Below are 24,137 nucleotides of genomic sequence, written 5' to 3' on the forward strand. Positions count from 1 at the left end.
CGATCCTGAAACCCCGAGTCCCGCGGAGAACCCTGCTGGGCTTTGGGCTCGCTTCTGCAGCTGGACGTCCCAGAGGAGCGCTCGGGTCCGGCCTCGCGGCACCTGCTTCCGATTTTAGACCAGATTTTAAATCTACCCGAGACGTGCGGCGCCTGCAGTTCATTCTCCAAGTTTCAGTCTCTTGCCCAGCCCTGCAAGGGCGGGATCTGCCTCCAGCTCCGCCGTGGACTTTGATAGTTGGGGGCGAGTGGCAGGAGGGCCGCAGGGCCGATTCTCTATTGGGCGCGGTTGTGGGCTTTGTGTCGGTGAGCGGGGCTGCCCCGTTGTGAGGCGGCCCAGGTCCTCTGGGCCGTGAGATCCGCAAATGGAAGCGTCCTGGGATTGAATCTGACAATCAGTTACCGTGTATTGAGCGCTTATATGCAGATCGATGCTGAAAACACGTTTGTATGAAGCAGATGCTATTAGCAGCCCCTTCCTACAGGTGGTGGCACTGAAGTCATTTGCTTGAGTCACACAGCTAGTCTGTCGCCAAAGGTGAGGCTACCATGATAGTAGAGGATAATATGGGATTAAAGAGGTCAGTTTGGGATGACTAAGTGAAAAGAGTACTGATATTTTAGTTTTTTTCTTTTTTTTTTTTCCGAGACGGAGTTTCGCTCTGGTTGCCCAGGCTGGAGTGCAATGGCGCAGTCTCGGCTCACTGCAACCTCCCCCTCCCGGGTTCAAGCGATTCTCCTGCCTCAGCCTCCTGAGTAGCCGGGATTACAAGCGCCCGCCACTACGCCTGGCTAATTTTTGTATTTTTAGTAGAGACGGGGTTTCACCATGTTGGCCAGGCTGGTCTCGAATTCCTGACCTCGAGTGATCTGCCCGCCTTAGCCTCCCACTGTGCTGGGATTACACGCGTGACAGGCGTGAACCACCACGCCTGGCCTTTTTTTTTCTTATTTTATTCCAGGGAAGATGACAGATCCACAGGCTGCCGTGGCAGATGCAGAGCCAGCGACCCCATGGCACTCAAGGTCCAGTTTGGAAAGCCTTGTTTGCTCCCTAGGACCATTCTGGTGGTTTTAAGCATTCCTGTTTTTTTTGTTTTTGAGATAGGGTCTTGCTCTGTCGCCCAGGCTGAAGTGCAGTGGCACGATTATTAGACATTCCTATTTCAGGAGACATAGATTCTAGACTCATAACCAATTGCAGAAGACTGTAGCCTCAAAACCACTTTTCTCTGACATTTACTATGTAATCTCAGGCAAATTATGTAATCTCACTAACCCCCAAACCTCAGTTTCCTCATGTGTTTTGAGGGACTACTATACGCGCCTCACCTCATATCACTGGGTTAGGATGAAATGAGCTGAGCTACACAGGATGCTTAGAACAGTACCTGGCACATAGTATGAATCCGATAAATAGTAGCTGTTATGCATGCACAGCAAGTTCCTGAATGTGTACCTTATCTCAAAAAAAAAGCCACTCAGATTATTATTGCAGAATCTGGGGCATGGGAATGTTTGCAGAACTACACATACCTTGAGATAGGGAGAATGAGGGATTAATCATTTTCTATCTAAGGTCCCTTTGATCTTATGCTATTAATAGGTACTTAGAAGTAGATGAATTTAGGCTAGGTGCAGTGGCTCATGCCTGTAATCCCAGCACTTTGGGAGGCCAAGATAGGCGGATTACGAGGTCAGGAGATCGAGATCATCTCCTGGTTAACACGTTGAAACCCCGTCTCTACTAAAAATACAAAAAAATTAGCCGGGCATGGTGGCGTGCGCCGGTATTTCTAGCTACTCGGGAGGCTGAGGCAGGAGAATCGCTTGAACCTGGGAGGCAGAGGTTGCAGTGAACTGAGATCGTGCCACTGCACTCCAGCCTGGGCAACAGCAAGACTCCATCTCAAAAAACAGTAATAATAATTTAATTAAAAAGCAGATGAACTTTCAGGGCTATTCAAAATCAGTGGTGGTAGTAGTCCTCCTCCAATTCTTTGTGATCTGCCAGTATGTGGAAAACAGACTAGCTGGTATTAGACTAGGAGTGGTGTTAACAGGCCAGCAGATTTGTAGGGGTTTTTTGTTGTTTTTTTGAGATGGAGTCTCGCTCTATCGCCCAGGCTGGAGTGCAGTGGTGGGATCTCAGCTCACTGCAACCTCCGCCTCCCGGGTTCAAGCGATTCTCCTGTCTCAGCCTCCCGAGTAGCTGGGATTATAGGCACCACGCCACCACACCTGGCTAATTTTTGTATTTTTAGTAGAGACGGTTTCGCCATGTTGGCCAGGCTGGTCTTGAGCTCCTGACCTCAGGTGATCCGCCCACCTTGGCCTCCCGAAGTGCTGGGATTACAGGCATGAGACACTGCACCTGGCCAGGGCCAGGGTTCTTAAGCTGCCTCCATGTCTGGAGCAGTGTTATCCAATAGAATTTTCTGTGATGGTAGCCATTGAGCACTTAAAATGGAGTTAGTCTTGCCGAGTATTACCATATGCCTACCATATTGGCCAGTGCAGTTTCAGAGGATCCATGGATGGGTTTGGAGATTTGTGTAAACCTTTTGATACTGTATGCAAAATTGGATGTGTGTGTGTGTGTATGTTTGTATGTGTACGTTCCAGTAAGTGGGTTCATAGCTTTCATCAAGTTCTAAAAACCACCAAAAAGACTAAGAACTGCTACTTTAGGGCTTTGGTGAAAAGTAAGTAGTTAAGAGAAGTAACTGCCTTTGAAACCACTACAGATTCTACTTTCTTCACACTGTAAGTCCTCACTCAACGTCTAGATAGGTTGGAAACTGTTATCTTAAGTGAAAGCACATTTTGTTATAAGGTTGATGACAAAAATAAATTAGTTTCATTATATGTCTTTTCCCTTTAAGTCCCAGTTTCCAAGACCCTAACAATGAGGTTAAGTGAGGACGTACTGTGTTTTCTCATCCTCAGCTGCAGGTGACTTCGTGACTGTTGCAGAGAAAAATAAATTTGAATCTTCGACAAAGAACCCTTACTACTCCTGGTTTTAGGTCTCATGGGTACTAGACTCTGTCTCTGGGGCTTCTTTCATTCCCTAACTAGCTCTTACAGATTCCTTTGTACTCAAGGGGCCAGTTATCTGTGCCTGGTTTTCAAAGTGACATTTGGTGAAATCTACAGTGTTAAGACTTTCAAGTCTAGGCCAGGCATTGCGGCTCATGCCTGTAATCACAGCACTTTGGGAGGCTGAGGTGGAAACATCACTTGAGGCCAGGATTTTGAGACCACCCTGGGCAACATAGCAAGACCCCATCTCTACGAAAAATAATTTTAAAAAATTAGCTGGTTGTGGTGACATGCAACTGTAGCCCCACCTATTAGGGATGCTGAGGCAGGATGATTGCTTCAGCCCAGGAGTTTGAGACCAGTCTGGGCAACATAGTGGTCATTTTAAATCGATGCTTTTCCTGTCTTTCATCTTAGGGTACATTCAGCCTCCGGGAGCTTCTGCCACTCTAAGCCTTTGCTACTTGCTACTCCCCCCAGCTTTGGTCTCTCCCCTCTTTTACTTGACTACAGCATTCCTTTGATCTATGACTTAGGGTTTTCTTTTTTTCTGAGACGGAGCCTTGCTCTGTCGCCCAGGCTGGAGTACAGTGGCGCAATCAAGGCTCACTGCAGCCTCTGCCCAAGTTCCAGCGATTCTCCTGCCTCAGCCTCCTGGGTGGCTGGGATTACAGGTGTCTGCCGCCACGCCTGGCTAATTTTTGCATTTTTAGTAGAGACAGGGTTTTGCCACGTTGACCAGGCTGGTCTTGAACTCCTGACCTCAGGTGATCCACCCGCCTCGGCCTCCCAAAGCGCTGGACTTAGGGTTTTCTTTTACCTGTACCACATGCTCTTTGATCCTACTCCTAGCTTTGAAATCCAATCATAAACAAAATAGCAAATTGAAATGGCATTTCATTTGAAATGCATTTTATTTTTATTAATATGAAATATATTACCTTTCCTCATGAAAAGATAAAATGAGGCATTTTACTCCACTTATATTTTGATTAAATGTTCTCGAGTTTAAATTTTCCTTTGGATTAACATTAACCAAACTGTCTTACTAATATTGTCTGATAATGTTAATATTTAGACATATTCCTCTATTTGCATATTAGATCACTATTTACCAACCTATTTTTTTTTTTTTTTCAGAGCAGTAAACTGTCAGAGATGAGGAGGGAGAGGAAAGAACTTGGAAAGAGGGCGCAACCCAAACTCGTCAGTGAGGGAAGGCATGGCAGGACACAGGGGAGACCACACTGGAGAACATTTTACTAGTTGTCTGGATTGATGGAAACACTCTTAGATGTTTGTTTTGGTCAATATCAAGACAATCTACTTCTAGGCTTCAGCTAAAACAAACATGTAAAGATTGTTTTTGCTGGTTGCCAACCAAACCAGTTCAGATACCAATTCTTATTTGAAAGTCTCTTAACTGAAATTAATCCAGGACATAGTTCAACTACCACATTTACCTCTCTCTTCTCTTGGATTCAGTAAGAGAATAGTTCTCAGTTTTAATATAGTCAGAATTTTAGGAAGATTAACTTGATATTTTGGTTCTAACTTAGATATCAAAATATTCAAAAAATGTGGTAAAACTAAATCAGTGCACTGACTTTAGCACAATTAATTCACTCCTCTTCCCAGAGATTGAAGGAGAATAGCTTTGAATTGAGCACAAAAGGATCTTCCCCCATTTTGTTTTTGTTCTAATGTTTGTTTATTATTTTTCCAGTACGCCTTTTGTACTCCTAGATTTTGTTCTAATGTTGAAAAACTGCCTGTTATGCTGGGCACAGTGGCTCACACCTGTAATCCTAGCACTTTGGGAGGCCAAGGCAAGAGGATTGCTTGAGCCAGGAGTTCAAGACCAGCCTGGGCAACAGAGAAAGCCCTTCTCTCTACAGAATTTTTTAAAAATTATCAGGGCATGATAGCACATGGCTGTGGTCCCAGCTACTCCAGAGGCTAAGGTGGGAGAATCCCTTGAGCCTGGGAGGTCAAGACTGCAGTGAGTTGAGATTGTGCCACTGCAGTCCAGCCTGGGAGACACTGCAAGACCCTGTCTCAAAAAAAGCCAACTGCCTGTTAGAGGCTCCAGGTGAAATAATCCTCATTGAGAAGGAAATAAATAGGAAATTTCTGTCCTGGAAATCAGCCTGAACTCAGGAAAAATCAGTGTGACCCAGACTATCATGTTCCCTGTATTTCTTATGACCAGTATATCTAGTCCCAAACCCTGACCTGTACTTCCCACTGGAGCCTAGAGCAGAGCCGTGGGTGCAGGAATAGCAGGATTCCAAAGGAAAGAAACAATTACTTGACTCCAGGAGAGGTGAGTGTTCACTGGAAAGAAACAGGGGAAGAAAGAAAAGAAAAGTTCAGCCTTACTTGGAATAAAAGGATTTGGGATTCTATGTAGCAGTTTCTGTTTTCTCTCTACTACTTTAATACAACTCTTTTTTTCCCCTCTCTTTCTCCTTGGACAGGGTGATATCTGCAATTTCTTTTTCTTACAGGTTTTGAGATCAGGAGAAAATGCAGATTCTTCAAAGCTGAAGAAATGTCAGACTCTGCATCTATTGTTACTTCAGAGGAGAATAAAATTGAATCATCAATTTTACAAAAAAGATATAAACATTTAGGAAATCCGTGGAGAAACACCCCAGATTTAGCAAAGCTTGTAGATGATCAGAACCTCTCTATAAGGAGAGAAACCTGAGAACAGAATGAGAAGGCGAACTCAGCTCTTAGCTTTTTCTTAGTGTTTATAAGCAATCAGCTCCCAATTCAGGGTGTTTTAACTGGGAAGCCATCCCATATTTTCCAGTTTGGGAGGCTTTTCCTAGTACTTTGGGAGGCATAGGCAGAAGGATCACTTGAGCCCAAGAGCATGAGACCAGCCTGGACAACATAGTGAGATCCCATTTCTACAAAAAAAAATACAAAAATTAGCCAGGCATGGTGGCAAGTGCCTGTGGTCCTAGCTGCTTGGGAGGCTGAGGTGGGAGGACTGCATGAGCCTAGGAGATCGAGGCTACAGTGAGCCATAATCACACCACTGCATTCCAGCCTGATACCCTAGAAGCCAATACTATGACACTATGTTTCTGAAAAAAGAAAAGCTTTGTATTGCAAGTCAACTCACAAGGAGACAGGAATATCAAGCTCAAAGCTGTCTCCCCATGTTGGCTTTAAGGCAGTTATTTTTATTAGAAAAGGTTCAGGCGGTGGATTCTGAGATTAGTAGGTGATTAGTGGAAGGAAAGGGGAGATCTGGAAAGTCCTTGGGCTTTCGCAGTTACCTCTTCAGGCTACTTAATGGGTCTCATGCAAATTCAGGGACATCATGAAACCTGTGTTCAAAATTCAGGCTGTGACGTCAGCAAGCTCATTCTGTGCAGACTCCAGTCAGCCTTATTGGTTCCAACAGATTTCTGCTTGTTCTTCTTCTATCTTATAAGGAAGGAGTTTCAGCATTTCAGCAAGTTGTTTCTTTTCTTTTTGCGAAGGAGTTTCGCTGCACTGCCCAGGCTGGAGTGCAATAGCGTGATCTCGGCTCACTGCAACTTCTGATTCCCGGGTTCAAGTGATTTTCCTGCCTCAGCCTCCCAAGCAGCTGGGACTACAGGTGCCCACCAACCTGCTGGGCCTCGAACTCCTGACCTCACGTGATCCACCCACCTCAGGCCCTCAAAGTGCTGGGATTACAGGCGTGAGCCACTGCACCTGGCCAGCGAGTTGTTTCTTATCTGCCATCCTGCAGACTCAAGAATTTCTGTTAGTTACTGATTTAACTCTTTGGGGCAGTTTCAGTAGCCACACATTTTTTAAGGCTCCTAGAAAATTAAAATAGCACAAAAATTGTGGTATATTTTAAATATCTGCATTTAAATAACATCTTCACTCAACACAAGACCACAACTGGATATTTTATTGGTGATAACTTCAAAAATCTAAAACTTAAGGCCTTTAATAAAGATGAAATCATACTAAATGGCCCTACTTTGTACTCTTTTCCTCTTTTGTAGACACAGAGCCTTGCTATGTTGCCCAGGTTTGTCTTGAACTGCTGGGCTCATGCGATCCTCGCACCTTGTCCTCCCAAACTGCTGGGATTAAAGACGTGAGCCACCGCACCTGGCTCCTACCTGGTATTTTATGGTAACTCTTCAGCCATCTCTCCCCAACTAGGACCCCTTTTTAAGAGGAAGGGAGGCTGAAGGTCAGCAGCAAAGGACTAGAGTCCCCTCACCTTGGTCAGTGAATGGGAGGGACACACTTCCACTATCTTGTCTCCTGGGTTTTATTGTTGTTTTAATAATTCTTAACTTTTCTCTCTCCTTGTCAGTCGGCGCCACGTGCGGGCTGGTGGCTCTCAGACAGCATGAGCGGCTTCAGCACCGAGGAGTGCGCCGCGCCCTTCTCCCTGGAGTACCGAGTTTTCCTCAAAAATGAGAAAGGACAATATGTATCTCCATTTCATGATATTCCAATTTATGCAGATAAGGATGTGTTCCACATGGTAGTTGAAGTACCACACTGGTCTAATGCAAAAATGGAGATTGCTGCAAAGGACCCTTTCAACCCTATTAAACAAGATGTGAAAAAAGGCAAAGTTCACTATGTTGCGAATTTGTTCCCGTATAAACGATATATCTGCAACTATGGTGCCATCTCTCAGACTTGGGAAGACCCAGGGCACAGTGATAAACATACTGGCTGTTGTGGTGACAATGACCCAATTGATGTGTGTGAAATTGGAAGCAAGGTATGTGCAAGAGGTGAAATAATTGGCGTGAAAGTTCTAGGCATATTGGCTATGATTGACGAAGGGGAAACCGACGGGAAAGTCATTGCCATTAATGTGGATAATCCCGATGCAGCCAATTGTAATGATATCAATGACGTCAAACGGCTGAAACCTGGCTACTTAGAAGCTACTGTGGACTGGTTTAGAAGGTATAAGGTTCCTGATGGAAAACCAGAAAATGAGTTTGCTTTTAATGAAGAATTTAAAATAAGGACTTTGCAACTGATATTATTAAAAGCACTCATGACCATTAGAAAGCATTAGTGACTAAGAAAACGACTGGAAAAGGAATCAGTTGCATGACGACAACTGTGTCTGAGAGCCCCTTCAAGTGTGATCCTGACGCTGCCAGAGCCATCGTGGATGCTTTACCACCACGCTGTGAATCTGCCTGCACAGTACCAACAGACGTGGGTAAGTGGTTCCATCACCAGAAAAACTAATGAGATTTTTCTGGAATACAAGCTGATATTGCTGCATCGTGTTCATCTGGATGTATTAGACGTAAAAGTAGTAGCTTTTCAAAGATTTAAATTTGTAGAACTCATCTAACTAAATTCTGCTGTGACCAATCCAATATACTCAGAATGTTATCCATCTAAAGCATTTTTTGTATCTCAACTAAGATAACTTTTAGCACATTCAAAGTAGTTGTCATTTGGAAGTCACTTGTGAATAGATGTGCAAGGGGAGCACATATTGGATGTATATGTTACCATATGTTAGGAAATAAAATTATTTTGCCAAAAAAAAATTCTTAACTTTTAAAAATTTCACAAATCTGTAACAGCCAAATCTTCTGGGTTTTAAGCATGGTCACAGATTTTTTTGCCACTCATCCCATCAAGAAGTGGGGCATCTGTCCCTCTGCCTTGTATCTGGGCAGCTCGTGACTGCTACCAATGAAAAACAATGAAATACAGATGCGGTGTGACCTCCAGGGTGAGGTCATAAAAGGCCTTGCAACCTCTATCTTGTTTGCTAGAAGAACTTGCACTTGGAGCTAGTGTAAGAAGTCTGGTTACCCTGAGAGCACCATGCTGGAGTGGCTGCACATAGCTCTCTAGTGGAGAGTCCAGAGGTGCTTTTGCTTCTTGTAAAATAGAAACAAAGTCAAACAAATAGACACTGCCACTGATTAGTTGTGGATGGTGGTCATATAGGTATTTGTTAGGTTTTGTGTATTTGAACTGAGGCAGAATAGGGTCTGGAGGCAGGGAACTGAAAGCCAATTCTCCCTGACTTCCTAGAACTAAATCGAAAGAAAAACTCCAACTTTCCACGCATAAGTAACAAAAGGACCAGAGGCTACTCCCTTTGCCAATGCCCACCTTTTCTGAGGGGCAGATGGGAAATTGAAAGTACCTCTGATTGGTTTTTTTTTTTGCAATCAGACGTTTGCATAGGAGTGTAACTTTGTAACTTCACTTCAGCCTGATTGGTTGCAACCAATCAGACTGATTGCGGGCCAGCACTTCATTTACATGGGGTGAACACCAAGTGGCCAATGGGAAACCTCTAGGGGGTGTTCAAGCTGCTGCTTGGCCGGCTCCCACACTGTGGCATGTACTTTCAATAAATCTCTGCTTTTGTTGCTTCATTCTTACTTTGCTTTGCTGTGTGTTTTGTCCAATTCTTTGTTCAAAATGCCAAGAACCTGGACAATTTGCGTCAAGACCTACCGGTAACAGAACCATTTCATTTCAAAAAAAGACCAAGGAAAGAGGCATAATTAGCAAGGTTATCTCTGGCTGTTGGTTTGAAGACTCTGACTCCAGCCTCAGAAACAAATCTTTTCCAGAAAGCGGAGGAAGAAGGTTGTAGGTTCTGCTGCAGGGAAGTGTTCTCCAGCCATTTGAGCCACCTCAGCTGAAGCTCCAGCCATTGTGGAAGGAGATGAGTTGTGCCTCTGGGTCTTGCTTGAAATCTGACCACTAAGTTGTTAGCATAATAAAAGGGCTGCTCTTTTACACTATTAAGTTTTGGGGTGTTTTTCATACAACAATAGATAACCAGAACAATAGGCATACATGAATAAATAAACCTTGTAGAAGATTCAATGAATACAGATGTATACAAACAAAATGAAGGTCTGGGCACAGTGGTTCACGCCTGTAATCCCAGCACTTCGGGAGGCCAAGGGCGGGGGAGGATCACTTGAGGTCAGGAGTTCGAGACCAGCCTAGCCAACATGGTGAAACCCCATCTCTACTAAAACTACCAAAATTAGCTGGGCGTGGTGGTGGGCGCCTGTAATCCCAGCTACTTGGGAGGTTGAGGTAGGAGAATCGCTTGAACCTAGGAAGTGAAGGTTGCAGTGAGCTGAGATCATGCCACTGCACTCCAGCCTGGGCATGAAGGTTGCAGTGAGCTGAGATCATGCCACTGCACTCCAGCCTGGGCAACAGAGTGAGACTATCTCAAAAAAAAAAAAAAAAAAAAAGCTTCACAAATTACACGCATATATCACGCTATACATATTTTCCAGATCTTCTTTTTAAATATTAGCAGTGTGCCTTTGACATCTATCTAGGTCCAGATGAATAGGCCATTGCCACTCTTAACAACTATAGAGCATGCACACTATGGATATACCACAGCTGTATTGACTATCTCCCCATTTAGATTGTCTCCAACTGTTTCCTTTAACAACCAGTAGTCCAATGAACATCTCAGACATGCAGATTTGCGTACATTGGATATAGTCTTAGAAATGGAATCACTGAAGCAAAAGCCTTGTGCTTTTTTTTTTTTTTTTTTTTTTTGAGATATGTTCTTACTCTGTCACCCAGGCTGGAGTGCAGTGGCATAATCTTGGCTCACTGCATCCTTGACCTCCTGGGCTCAAGCAGTCCTCCCACCTCACCTTTCAGAGTAGCTGGGACCACAGGCATGTGCCACCCAGCTAATTTTTTATTTTTTGTAGCAACAAGGCCTCACTTTGTTCGCCAGGCTGGTCTCAAACTCCTGGGCTGAAGTGATCTGCTCACTTCGGCCTCCCAAACTACTGTGATTACAGGCATGAGCCGCTGTGCCTGGCCCAGGCTTGTGCATTTTTAATTTTGAAAACTTGCACCAACTCACCTTCCCAAACAGCTTCACAGGCCAGGAGCGGTGGCTGACACCTGTAATCCTAGCACTTTGGGAGGCCGAGGCAGGCAGATCACCTAAAGTCAGGGGTTTGACACCAGCCTGGCCAAGGTGGTGAAACCCTGTCTCTACATAATTAGCCGGGCATGGTGGTGGCTGCCTGTAATCCCAGCTACTCGGGAGGCTGAGGCGGGAGAATCGCTTGAACCTCAGAGGTAGAGGTTGCAGGGAGCCGAGATTGCACCACTGCATTCCAGCCTGGGTGACAGAGTGAGACTCCATCACCAAAAAAAAAAAAAAAAAAGCTTCACAAATTTAACGCCTGAGGGGTGAAAGTGCTTCTATGTCTGCATGCTCATTAAAGTTGGCTGTGGCAATCGTATTAATTTGTGATAATATAGTGGGTGAAAAATTATGTCCCCCCAGCCGGGTGTGGTGGCTTAGGGCCTGTAACCCCAGCACTTTTGGAAGGCCAAGGCAGGAGGACTGCTTGAGCCCAGGAGTTTTAAACCAGCCTGGGCAACATAACAAGACTCTGCCGCTATTTTAAAAAAATAATATCCCCTTGTCGCTTGTCATGTTTCTGATTACTTGGAGATTGAGCATCTTTTAAAGTGGTACTTTGTATTTCTTCTCTGAGTTGCCTTTTTTTTTTATTTTGAGATGGAGCATCAGTCTATTGCCCAGGCTGTAGTACAGTGTCAGGATCTCAGCTCACTGCAACCTCCGCCTCCTGGATTCAAGCAATTCTCCTGCCTCAGCTTCCCGAGTAGCTGGGACTACAGGCACGTGCCACCATGCCTGGCTAATTTTTTGTATTTGTAGTACAGACAGGGTTTCACCGTGTTAGCCAGGATGGTCTCGATCTCCTGACCTCGTGATCCACCCGCCTCAGCCTCCCAAAGTGCTGGGATTACATGTGTGAACCACCACGCCCAGCCGTGAGTTGCCTAGTTAAGCCTTTGAGCATTAAAAAAATTGTAGTGCTTTAACATTCCAGGTATTATCGTATGTACAAATATTTTCTCTGTCACCTTTTTTATTTTTAAAGACAGGGTTTTGCTCCACCACCCAGACTGGAGTGCAGTGGTGCAATCACAGCTCACTGCAGCCTTGACCTCCCAGGCTCAAGCAATCCTTCCAACTCAGCCTCCTGAGTAGCTGGGACCACAGGCGCACACCACCATGGCCAGTTCATTTTGTGAGGGAAGGTAGAGATGCGGTCTCCCTACATTGTGGAGACTCAAACCCCTAGGCTCAAGCAATCCTCCCACCTTGGCCTCCCAAAGTGCAGGGATTACAGGCATGAGCCACCGCATCTGGCCTTTTAACTATATTCATGGCTTTTCTGTCATACTGAAGTTTTCTAATTTTTCTATTCACCTGAATTTTTTAACTTTTTCAGTTTTTTTGTCTTGGATAGAAAGATCTTCCTCACTGCAAAATTTAAACAAATTTACAGATATTACACTTTGTATTTCTTTAAATTATCTGGGCCAGGTGCGGTGGCTCACGCTTGTAATCCCAGCACTTTGGGAGGCCGAAGCGGGTAGATCACTTGAGGTCAGGAGTTCCAGACCAGTCTGGGCAACATGGTGAAACCCCATCTCTACTAAAAATACAAAAAATTAGCCGGGTGTGGTGGCACATGCCTGAATCCCAGCTACTTGGGAGGCTGAGGCAGGAGAATCACTTGAACCTGGGAGGCAGAGGTTACAATGAGCCCCGATCGCGCTATTGCACTCCAGCCTGGGAAACAAGAGCGAAATTCCGTCTAAAAAAAAAAAAATATATATATATATATATATACACACACACATATATGGAGTTTATTTTTTATATATGATGTCAGGCAGAAGTCTATGTTTTCCAGCTCAACTGTCAACAGTCCCAAAACTGTAAGTTGGGCCACCTTTTCCCCTTGGGTTTTAAATACCATCTTTTGCATATACACACGTCTCGTGGACTCTTGTTTCCATTTACCTTATATCCATTCTTGTAAAAACAGATCACTGTCCTAATTTACTGTATTTTCACAGTATGTTGTTATATCTGGTACAATACATCTCACACCACTGTATTTTTTTCACAATTTTTTTGGCTATGAATTTTAAAAATCAACTTGTCAAATCCCATTCTTAAAAATCTTGCAGCCAGGTGCGGTGGCTGATGCCTGTAATCCCAGCACTTTGGGAGGCTGAGGTGGGCAGAACAGCCTGGCCAACGTGGCAAAACATCATCTCTACTAAAAATACAAAAATTAGCTGGGCATGGTGGGGTGCACCTGTAATCCCAGCTACTCAGGAGGCTGAGGCAGGAGAATCACTTGAACCTGGGAGGCAGAGGTTGCAGTGACCTGAGATCACGCCACTGCACTCCAGCCTGGGCATCAGTGAGACCCAGTCTGAAAAAAAAAAAAAAAGAAAAAAAAAGTCTTGTTATGGCTGGGCATGGTGGCTCACACTTGTAATGCCAGCATTTTGAGACGCCAAGGCAGGAAGATCGCTTGAGCTTAGAAGTTTGAGACCAGCTCAGGCAACATAGCAAGATCTCATCTCATTTTTTTTAAAATGTAAAAAAAAAAATCTTGTTACAATTTTAATTGGGTTTGCTTATAATTTGTTGATTAATTTAGGAATGCACAATATATTTGTAATATTAACTCTTCCATCCAGGACCGTGGTGTATTTCTTCAATGATTTGGGACTTTTAAAATTCTGTAATACTATATAATTTTCTTCTTATAGGTCTTGCAAATTTCTTATTAATTTATGTCTGGTTATGGGTTTTGCTGCTATTGTGCATGGGATTCTTTGTTTCAAATTTTGTTTCCTAATTACTCAGATTAATTTTCCAACACCTACCACCAACTCTTTCAAGGCAGCATGTAGGGGTTAGTGGTAGCGACTCTTCTCTTGGAGCCAGTCTTACTTGTCTGTATAAAGAAACCATTCCATGTTCCAGGACAGACTTTGCTGCCCTTGGGACGAATGGAGAGCAACATCCCAGTTGTCTGTCATGGGTGTCAGCCTTCCTTCAGATGACTTTGGCCTGTGATTTTCCGTCCTGTTTGGGCTTCAAGTTATCCAAAAGGAATCATATTGAAATGGGTGTTTCTGAATTTCCATGTCCTCATGTTTTTAGATCTTCACAGTCTGCTTCAAAAATTATTCATTCTTTTTTTTTTTTTTTTTTTTGATGGAGTCTCACTCTGTCACCCAGGCTGGAGTGCAATGGTGCGATCTCGGCTCACTGCAACCTCCACCTCCCGGGTTCAATAGATTCTCCTGCCTCAGCCTCCTGAGTAGCTGGGGTTACAGGCGCACGCTACCACGCCCGGCTAATTTTTGTATTTTTAGTAGAAACGGGGTTTCACCATGTTGGTCAGGCTGGTCTTGAACTCCTGACCTCATGATCCACCTGCCTCGGCCTCTCAAAGTGCTGGGATTACAGGCGTGAGCCACCGCGCCCAGCCACATTATTCATTCTTGCTTCTGCCTCTCCCTTTATCTTTCAGATATTAGATGTAGTCTAGCACTTAAATTTCTTCCAAATACAGTTAGGTGGACTGAATTCTAGTCCCAGCTCTGCACTAATGTGTAGAACTCAAGTCAGTCAGTTCCCCTGGAAGCCTGTGTCCTCCTCTGTAACATGAGGGGGTTGGCTTGATGACTGCTAAGAAGGTTCCGGATGCCGAGACAGCAAAGCCAAAGGGAAAAGCCTTGAGCTCTGCAGACACAGACCTCGAGACTGAATGTTGGCTATCTGACTCTTTGTAGTTGTGTAGCCTTGGGTAAGTCGGTGTGTACAAACTTCCTGTTTTCTGTGTTAAATTGAATATCTCAACACTCACCTTGGACAGGCGCAGTGGCTCCTGCCTATAATCCCAACACTTTGGGAGGCCAAGGAGGGAGGATGGCTTGAACCCAAGATTGAGATCAGCCTGGGAAACACAGTGAGACCCCGTCTCTACCAAAAATAATTTTTTTTGAATTAGGCGTTTTGTTTCAAAAATTTCAGAGAAAGGGAACTGTATCTAGAGTCTTATTTCAGGGGCAATCTTCCCACCTCAGCTTCCCAAGTAGCTGGGATCACAGGTATACATGATGGTGCATTCCTGTAGTGCCAGTTACTCGGGAGGCTGAAGTGCGACATTACTTGAGCTGGGGAGGTCAAAGCTGTAGGGAGCTGAGGCCAGGCATGGTGGCTCATGCCTGTAATCCCAGCACTTTGGGAGGCCGAGGCAGGCAGATCACGAGGTCAGGAGATCGAGACCATCCTGGCTAACACGGTGAAACCCCGTCTCTACTAAAAATACAAAAATATGCTGGGCGTGGTGGCAGGCGCCTGTAGTCCCAGGTACTCAGGAGGCTGAGGCAGGAGAATGGTGTGAATCCGGGTGGCCGAGCTTGCAGAGAGCAGAGATCACGCCACTGCACTCCAGCCTGGGCAACAGAGTGAGACTCCATCTCAAAAAAATAATAATAATTAATTAATTAATTAAATCTAAAAAGCTGTAGGGAGCTGAGCCATGATTGCAACACTGCACTTCAGTCTGGGTGATAGAGTGAGACCCTGTCTCTAAACAAATAAATAAACACACCCACCTCACATGAAGATAGTGCAGACTAGGTAGAAACACCTATTACCTTGTATCCAGCACTGTTCTAGGTGCTTTATGTGTATTAGCTCATTTAATCTTCACAACAACTCTAGAATCCCCATTTTACAGTTGATAGAAACAGGGACAGAGAGGGTAGGTATATCACTTGGCCAGCGTCACACCCTGCTATGAAGCACTCACATGAGGCAATGTAAAGCACACACAATATTTAGCACCTATAAACTGCATCAATTAAAGGTCATCCACTGCAGTTCCAAAACTGTAATTTTTGGTATTTTGACAACCCCACTTCACAGACAGCCTTGGAAATATTTTCTGTGGTTTTTGAACTCCAGTTTTAGCTCTGACTCACACAGTCGTTTTCTTCTAACCACTTCCTGCAGCATTAAGAATTGTTTCTAGCTGCTGGTTTCTGCAGACGATTGTCCGTGGATCGTGGGGTGTCCACTGTGGTTCCAGCCGCTGCCCTGGTGCCCACACATGAAGATGCCCTCTACAGGACAGAAAGAGAAATACCACCTGATGTTGGCTGGGATATGGGCCCTGTCTTTGTTCCAAAGAACCAAAGTTTTCCTTGGCAAATGGCCTCTCAGTCATTTCAGTTTATCTCAACTGCATTTTTAAAATTTCAGTTTCTGCTCTGGAGCTTCAGGGGAATTGAGACATGAGACAATTATGCCCTAAAGAACAGTCTGTCTGCATAAATGTTATGCCTGCAGTGTGTGTGTGTGTGTGTGTGTGTGTGTGTGTGTGTGTGTGTGTGTGTTTGGAGATAGGTCTGGGATGTGTTTCCTTCCGTACTGGCTCAAGGTTCCTTATTTGACTTGCTAATTTAAACTCATCCTACTTTGGAAACCTTGAATATTTTTTTTTCTCTATGGGCAGAGTCTGCTTTTAAAAATCATTTGTCAAATCTTCTGCTGTAATTAATTTTTAAATTTTTCTGCTGTAAAAGTAATGGAGCAAAATAAGAAATTTCTCCTCTAACATTTAGCTTGCCATATTTTATTTTCGCTTACTATTTCTCAATGAGCATGTATTCGTGGACTACGTTTCATGAGTCATAAAATTTAAAAATGCTCACTGAACGCCGGGCATGGTGGTTCACGCCTGTAATCCAAGCACTTTGGGAGGCTGAGGCGGGCGGTACTCAAGGTCAGAAGTTCCAGACCAGCCTGACCAACATGGTGAAACCCCGTCTCTACTAAAAATACAAAAATTAGCCGGGCTTGGGGGCGTGCGCTTGTAATCCCAGCTACTCAGGAGGCTGAGACAGAAAATTGCTTGAACCCGGGAAGCGGAGGTCGCAGTAAGCCCAGATCATGGCACTGCACTCCAGCCTGGGTGGCAGCGTGAGACTCTGTCTCAAAATAAATAAATAAATAAATAAATAAATAAATAAATAAATAAATAAATAAAACGTATAGACGACATAGAGGGAAAAGGCCAACTTCTACCCCCAATTCTACTCTTGAAAGGTAGTCATATGTATTTATTGCATTTCCCTCCGGATACTTTAACATTTTTTCTCTTATTTACAAACATAGGACCATGCTATCTACACTGTAGTGCAAATGTGCTTTTTCCACTGAATAATACATAAACCATCTTTGCATACTAGCACACAGAAATTCACCGCACTGTTTTCAGTGGATGCAGTGTAGTCCAAGGAATGGATTCACCAAAACTTACTCAGCTATTCAGCCAGTGCCCTGGTGACAGACATTTAAGTGGTTTACAGTTTCTAACTAACTGGCAAGTGTGGCAGGCAGGGAAATGATCTAGGATGATTACCATTATTTGTGTAAGAAAGTGCCCCTGAGACTACCATGAAGGTGAACACAGCCTCGATATGCTTACCTGAAGACAGTAGTCTTGATGGGTAGGACTTAAATCGAACGTAGGAACTAGAAAAACAGACCATCTAGCTGGGTTTCCAAGCTTTTTTGTGGGCTGCAACACTCTTGGATCAAAGGAAATCTTTCTTGAAGGTTAAATACGTAAAACAGTTAAAAAGTAGTGGCCGGTCTCGCATTAGTTGGGAGAGGAGGGAGGGAGTAGGAGGGAAGGAGGGAGGTCTATGCCTATGAAGCTCCTGAAATAAGAAATCTGGGCCAGGCGCGGTGGCTCACGCCTGTAATCCCAGCACTTTGGGAGGCCAAGGCAGGCGGATCACGAGGTCAGGAGATCGAGACCATCCTGGCTAACATGGTGAAACCCTGTCTCTACTAAAAATACAAAAAATTAGCCAGGCGTGAAAATTAGCCGGGCGTGGTGGCGGGAGCCTGTAGTCCCAGCTACTTGGGAGGCTGAGGCAGGAGACTGGCGTGAACTCGGGAGGCGGAGCTTGCAGTGAGCAGAGATGGCGCCACTGCACTCCAGCCTGGACGACAGAGCGAGACTCCGTCTCAAAAAAAAAAAGAAAGAAACCAGATGCATGTGCCTTCTTGGAGCCAAACCATCACCTCTCTGGCTCATAGCATGTTACTAGATTTGTTCAAAAGGAAAAAACAGAAGTTTCAGAAACTACTCTAGGGTTCGGAGGGGCCAGAGTTTGAGAATCCTTGCTCTAGCCCGCCTCTGCTGATTATAAGGGAGACAATGGCAGTGCTGCTGTTAGGCTGAAATATCTCTTCCCTTCACAGCTTTGGTCATAACTGGTAATGACCATTTACCTGTTCTCAGCCTCCTTGGAACAGCGAGCTTGCGTGACACGTGCACCCTCGCACGTGGCACAATAAGTGGAACACATTAGGCACTTGGAAAATATTAGCTGTAAACATGAAAGAAGGGCGACAAGCTAATAAAGGGTGGAAGGGTTTGGGGGTCAGCACAGCCCCGGGACGTCCCATCCCCGTGGGCCGCGGGCCGCCCGGAAATACGACGACTGCACTTCCAGGAGCTGCTCCCGGGATACCAGCAACAACAGCGACTCAGTCCCGGCAAACGGCGCGCGGCCCCTCCGGCGAAAAGCAGCTATAGGCTGTCGCGGCTGCCAATCAGACCAACGGAGCCGCGACCCGGAGACCTCTGGGAGACGTGGGCCCCAGCTAATCCGCCCTCCAATTGGCTCGCGTGCTGTCGGGGCACTCTGGCAGATGTTTCTGGGCGCGTTCCGCGCATGTGCATGCGTGAGGGCGGGGCGTCGGGGACCGGCTGGAGTGTCTGTTGCGCCTTCGTGGGCCGCTCGGCAGAAGACGCACTTTCGGCAGAAGACGCACTTTCGGCAGAAGACACTCTTTCGGCAGAAGCCGCCCTGGGTCCCTTCCCTCCTGCAGGCAGCCCGGGACCCCGGCCGGAATTGCGCGCAGGTCGGGTCTCGCTTGACCCTAGCGCCTCCCCGCTTCCGGGCACACAGCGGACAGTTCCTCTTTATTCTCTACCGCTACTTCCTCTTTATCCTCTGCCGCTCTTTCCACACGTCTCCTCCCCCAGGCCGCTTCCCTTTGGGGCGCCGGGCCAGGGAGGGGCTGCCGGGCCGGAGACGCCGGATTGGCGCCGGCCTCCGCTCGGGCGTGGGGTCAGCGGGGCGTCGGCGGGAGGGGTCCTGGAGGGGACGGCTGTCCCGGGGCGGGACCCCCTGTCCTCTTCACAGACGCGCCGCTGACAGTCGTGCCAGTCGCCGCCTTGGGCTCTGGGGACGTCCGAGGACGCAGCTGGCGGTTCCTCCCCCGGTTCCCGGCACTGTTACTTCCCCGAATTCCCAGAACAACTCATTTGATAGGAAATGGAAGCTGAGAAAAATCGAGTAATTTATCCACGTCACACAGCCACCAGATATTTGAATCTCGTATTTCCCACCACTTCGTGGCTTCCAGGCTCATAAACAAGCAGTTGCAAAATAGGGTGAGGCGTGGGAATGACAGCAGCACGGGGCGGGGAGGGGAAGTGGGGAGCACCTTAGAGGGCAGGATTCAGCAAACGGAACCTCAAAGGAAGCAGTGTCAGTGCTGCTTCTTAGTTGGTAAGAAAACAAAGGGCCGCTCGCAGTGGCTCACGCCTGTAATCCCAGCACTTTGGGAGGCCGAGGCGGGCGGATCACGAGGTCAGCAGTTCGAGACCAGCCTGACCAATATGGTGAAACCTTGTCTCTACTAAAAAATACAAAAATTAGCCGGGCGTGGTGGCGCGCGCCTGTAGTCCCAGCTACTCAGGAGGCTGAGGCAGGAGAATCGCTTGAACCCCGGAGGCACGTGTTGCAGTGAGCTAAGATCACGCCACTGCACTCCAGCATGGGCGACAGAGTGAGACTGCGTCTCAAAAAAAAAAAAAAGGAAAGGAAAAACAAAGGGAGTAGCTGCCTTCCAGACACAGTTTTGTTATTTTTCTGCCCCTTTCGCTAGCCTGTCAGCCCTTTGGTGGCCGGGGATTGCGTGTCCAAAGCCTGGTTGCTAGTCAGGTTCCTATAAATATTGGTAGGACAGAGCGTTTTAAAGTTTTTATTATAAAATTTTTAAGTACAAGAAAGTTGAGAGAGTAACATGAATAGCCGCGTACTCTCCACCTAGATTTAATTATCAGAATAAATTATCTGTGTAGGCCTTTATTTTTTACAAACCCTCTTGTTTAATGTTACCGCATTCCAAATGAAACTCATTGGTGAGTGGTGTGGGGATCTATTCAGAGCCCCATGACTGCAGCCTTTCGGCAGGGTTAAGGCCACCTGCCACACCCCACTTTGAGAAGCTGGCTTCGTCTCCCTCCGTTTCCAAGCTGTTCAGGAGGTGCCCTCAGAAAGATCAATTACAAATATGGTTATCTGCGTAGGGGCCTGGGCAGCAGATCTCATTGATCTGGGCGGCAATAGGCAGGTGGGTTGGTCCAAGTTGAGAACGAGATCCTACAGAAGCTCTTAGCTGCTGCAGGATTCAACACTAACTCCTTAAGGTAGCAACAAGGGCCCTTTGTAAAATCTGGCCAGAAACGGCTATGCTAGATGCCTCTTCACACCCGCCAGTTTCCAATCTATCCATATCATGTTAGCCCTGCTTTCAGAATTACCCAGAATCTGACCCTTCTGCCTCCACAGTGGTTCAGGGCCCTGCAGTCGCTTTCCTGCATTGTGACAATAGATTGCTTTCTCCTGTCTGTTTCCACCACCTTTCTCCTCTCTTGTCTCTTATGGAAGCTGGAGTGTTCTCTTTTCGTTTCTTTCTTTTTTTGAAACAGTCTCGCTCTTTCACCCAGGCCGGAGTACAGTGGTGCGATCACGGGTCACTGCAACCTCCGCCTCCCAGGTTCAGGTGATTCGCCTCAGCCTCCGGAGTAGCTGGGACTACGGGCACATCACCACCACACTCAGCAAATTTTTGTATTTTCAGTAGAGACGGGCTTTCACCATGTTGGCCAGGCTGATCTCGAACTTCTGACCTCTGGTGATCCATCTGCCTCAGCTTCCCAAAGTGCTGGATTAGATGTGTGAGCCACCGCGCGCGGCCCAGAGTGTTTCTTTTAACGCGTAACTCCAATCATGTCACTGCTCTGCTCAAACTTTCCAGTGTCCCCTCATCTCAGAGTAAGAGCCAAGTACTTGCTGTGTCCTGGGAGCCCTCCTACTTGATAGGGGACCCCAGCGCCCTCTCTAACCCCTCCATCCACTCCTCCTCCCTCCCTCTGCTCCAGCCACCGCTCTTCCTCAAACACTAAGCACAAAGTTAACCCTTTTGCACTCTGTAAATAGGCAAAGACTGCTCATCCTCAAAATGAGTACCTGGCTCACTCCTCTTCCTTTGGGTCTCTGTTCAAGCACAAAAGACTTCTTCAAGTGCCCTATTGAAATATGAAACCAGGAGGCACGGTGGCTCATGCCTGTAATCCCAGCACTTTGGGAGGCCAAGGCGGGTAGATCACTTGAGGTCAGGAGTTCAAGACCAGCCTGGCCAACATGGTGAAAGCCCGTCTTTACTAAAAAACAAAAATTAACCTGGCATGGTGGTGTGAGCCTGTAATCCCGACTACTTGGGAGGCTGAGGCAGGAGAATCACTTGAACCCAGGAGGCAGAGGTTGCAGTGAGCCAAGATAGCACCACTGCACTCCAGCCTGGGTGACAGAGTGAGACTCTGTCTCAAAATAAATAAATAAAAAATAAAATATGAAACCAATCCCCTGCACTCACTAACCCTATTATTCTGCTGTTTTTCCCCCAACTTATCACTCCCTGATACATTGTGTATGTTTGTTTATATCAATTCACACTTTCCTATAAGAATGTGGGCTCTTGGCTGGGCGCAGTGGCTCACGCCTGTAATCCCAGCACTTTGGGAGGCCGAGGTGGGCAGATCACGAGGTCAGGACATCGAGACCATCTTGGCTAACACGGTGAAACCCCGTCTCTACTAAAAATACAAAAATTAGCCGGGCGTGGTGGCGGGCGCCTGTAGTCCCAGCTACTCAGGAGGCTGAGGCAGGAGGATGGCGTGAACCCCGGAGATGGAGCTTGCAGTGAGCCGAGATAGCACCACTGCACTCCAGCCTGGGCAATACAGCGAAACGTCAAAAAAAAAAAAAAAAATGTGGGCTCTTCTGGGCCAGGCGCAGCAGCTCACGCCTGTAATCCCAGCACTTTGGGAGGCCGAGGTGGATAGATCACTTGAGGCCAGGATCCCGTTCAAGACTAGCCTGGCCAACATGGTGAAACCCTGTCTCTACTAAAAATACAAAAATTAGCCAGGCGTGGTCGTCGGTGCCTATAATCCCAACTACTTGGGACGCTGAGGCAGAAGGATCGCTCAAACACTGGAGGCAGAGGTTGCAGTGGCGAGATTGCGCCACTGCCCTCCAGCCTGGGCGACTGAGTGAAATTCCATCTTGAAAAAAAAAAAAAAAGAATGTGGCCTCTTCTGAAGGGCATTTATATCAGAAAAAAAAGAATGTGAGCTCTGCAAGATATTTTTTTCTGTTCAGTTCTGTATCCATAGTACCTAGAATAGCATCTGGCATACAGCAGGTGCTCCATGAGTAAATGAATGGCCCTGTGATGCCTCTTCCTAGATAGACGTGTTCAGTATGTCAATTAACCCATCTAAACAGGGTGGGCAATTGTCCCAATTTCCCAGGACTGTGGTGGTTCCCAGAACTAGGCTTTCAGTGCTGAGACTGGGCAAATTGGGTTTTGCTCCTAGACAAAATGTGTTGGTCACCCTACCTCTAAGCCTACATTTCGTCATCTATGAAAAAATAGTTGGCTGGTCACGGTGGCTCACGCCTGTAATCCCAGAACTTTGGGAGGCTGAGGTGGGCGAATCACAAGGTCAGGAGTTCAAGACCAGCCTGGCCAACATTGTGAAACCCCGTCTCTACTAAAAATACGAAAAATTAGCTGGGTGTAATGGCGGGCACCTGTAATCCCAGCTACTCGGGAGGCAGAGGCAGGGGAATCGCTTGAACCTGGGAGGCAGAGGTTGCAGTGAGCCGTGATCTTGCCACTGCACTCCAGCCGAGGTGATAGAGTGAGACTCTGTCTCAAAATAAATAAAATAAATAAATAAGTAAATACTATATACCTCCTTTATCGTGATGGTTTAGGGGCACGGGACTGATACTCCCTTAGAAGTTAAGCTAATTCTGAAAGACTTTTTTTTTTTTTTTTTAATACAGAATCTTGCTCTGTTGCCCAAGCTGGAGTGCAGTGGTACAATCTCGACTCACTGAAACCTCCACCTCCTGGGTTCAGGCAATTCTACCTGAGCCTCCGGAGTACCTGGGATTACAGGTGTGCGCCACCTCGCCTGGCTAATTTTTGTATTTTCATTAGAGATGAGGTTTTCCATGTTGGCCAGGCTGGTCTCGAACTCCTGACCTCAAGAGATCCACCTGCCTCGGCCTCCCAAAGTGGTGACATTACAGGTGTGAGCCACCGCACCCGGTCTGAAAGACTTTTTAAAGCTATCTTTTTTGCTTATTACGAAAGTAATACAATCTTCATTTTTTTAAATCCCAAAATGTGCAGAAGTGAATGCAATAGAAAGTGAAACCCCTGGTGACCAGGAATGGAGTGAAAGTCGTGGTGTCTGAGCCACACATTTCCCAGGAATAACAGCAGAGAGTAGACGCTTTGCAGCAGTTTTGTTGGGTTTAGATTTGCCATGTCGCCCCAAATAAGGTCACACATCCAATGGCAGGGGCATGCAAGACAGCCCATGACCATTCCACTTTCATCATTAAACACTTAAATGACGTTACAAGGGCAATAATTCTATTTTCACTGTGAGAAATTACTGGAACCCCTCCAAACAAAAGCTCTGTGAGCCTGCCTTGCCCTAGAAAGTCCAAAGTGGTGTGAAAACACTGCCTTCCAGAAGTCCTGCCTCAGAACAGCCTCTGTTGCAAAACGTGTCACCACAATTGCAAAATATCCTGCTTTAGACCGGAAAGTATCGTTCCCTGCCCAATTCTGTCATGGGGTTTTGGTCTCAGCTCCAAGGAGTTTTCTGACCAGTCGAGATGGGATCACACAGCACCCATAGCGTCACTGCACAGTCTCATCCTTTCTCCATCTGGTAGTGGGAGACTGCCTGGGAGGTGCTAGATTGCCACCGTCCAGAGTCAGGGACAGGTGCTGGCCCCAGTGATACC

At 46.3% G+C, this 24,137-nt stretch overlaps 1 long non-coding RNA gene and 1 pseudogene across 1 annotated transcript; one reads left to right on the forward strand and one right to left on the reverse strand.

Annotated features, from left to right (window-relative positions):
• The first annotated feature begins 65 nt into the window (after nucleotides 1-65).
• Nucleotides 66-9,469, forward strand: LOC116462257 (inorganic pyrophosphatase-like; annotated as a pseudogene).
• Nucleotides 9,470-15,613: 6,144 nt separating this feature from the next.
• On the reverse strand, nucleotides 15,614-18,413 carry LOC131382337 (uncharacterized). The gene is made up of 3 exons (XR_009211727.1): nucleotides 18,238-18,413; nucleotides 17,423-17,546; nucleotides 15,614-16,055 (listed from the first exon to the last, which is right to left on the reverse strand). It is a non-coding gene; the product is annotated as an uncharacterized LOC131382337 (long non-coding RNA).
• Nucleotides 18,414-24,137: the final 5,724 nt, after the last annotated feature.

This window comes from Hylobates moloch, unplaced genomic scaffold (assembly GCF_009828535.3).
Source record: "Hylobates moloch isolate HMO894 unplaced genomic scaffold, HMol_V3 SCAFFOLD_23, whole genome shotgun sequence".
NCBI classification, from domain to species: Eukaryota; Metazoa; Chordata; class Mammalia; order Primates; family Hylobatidae; genus Hylobates; species Hylobates moloch.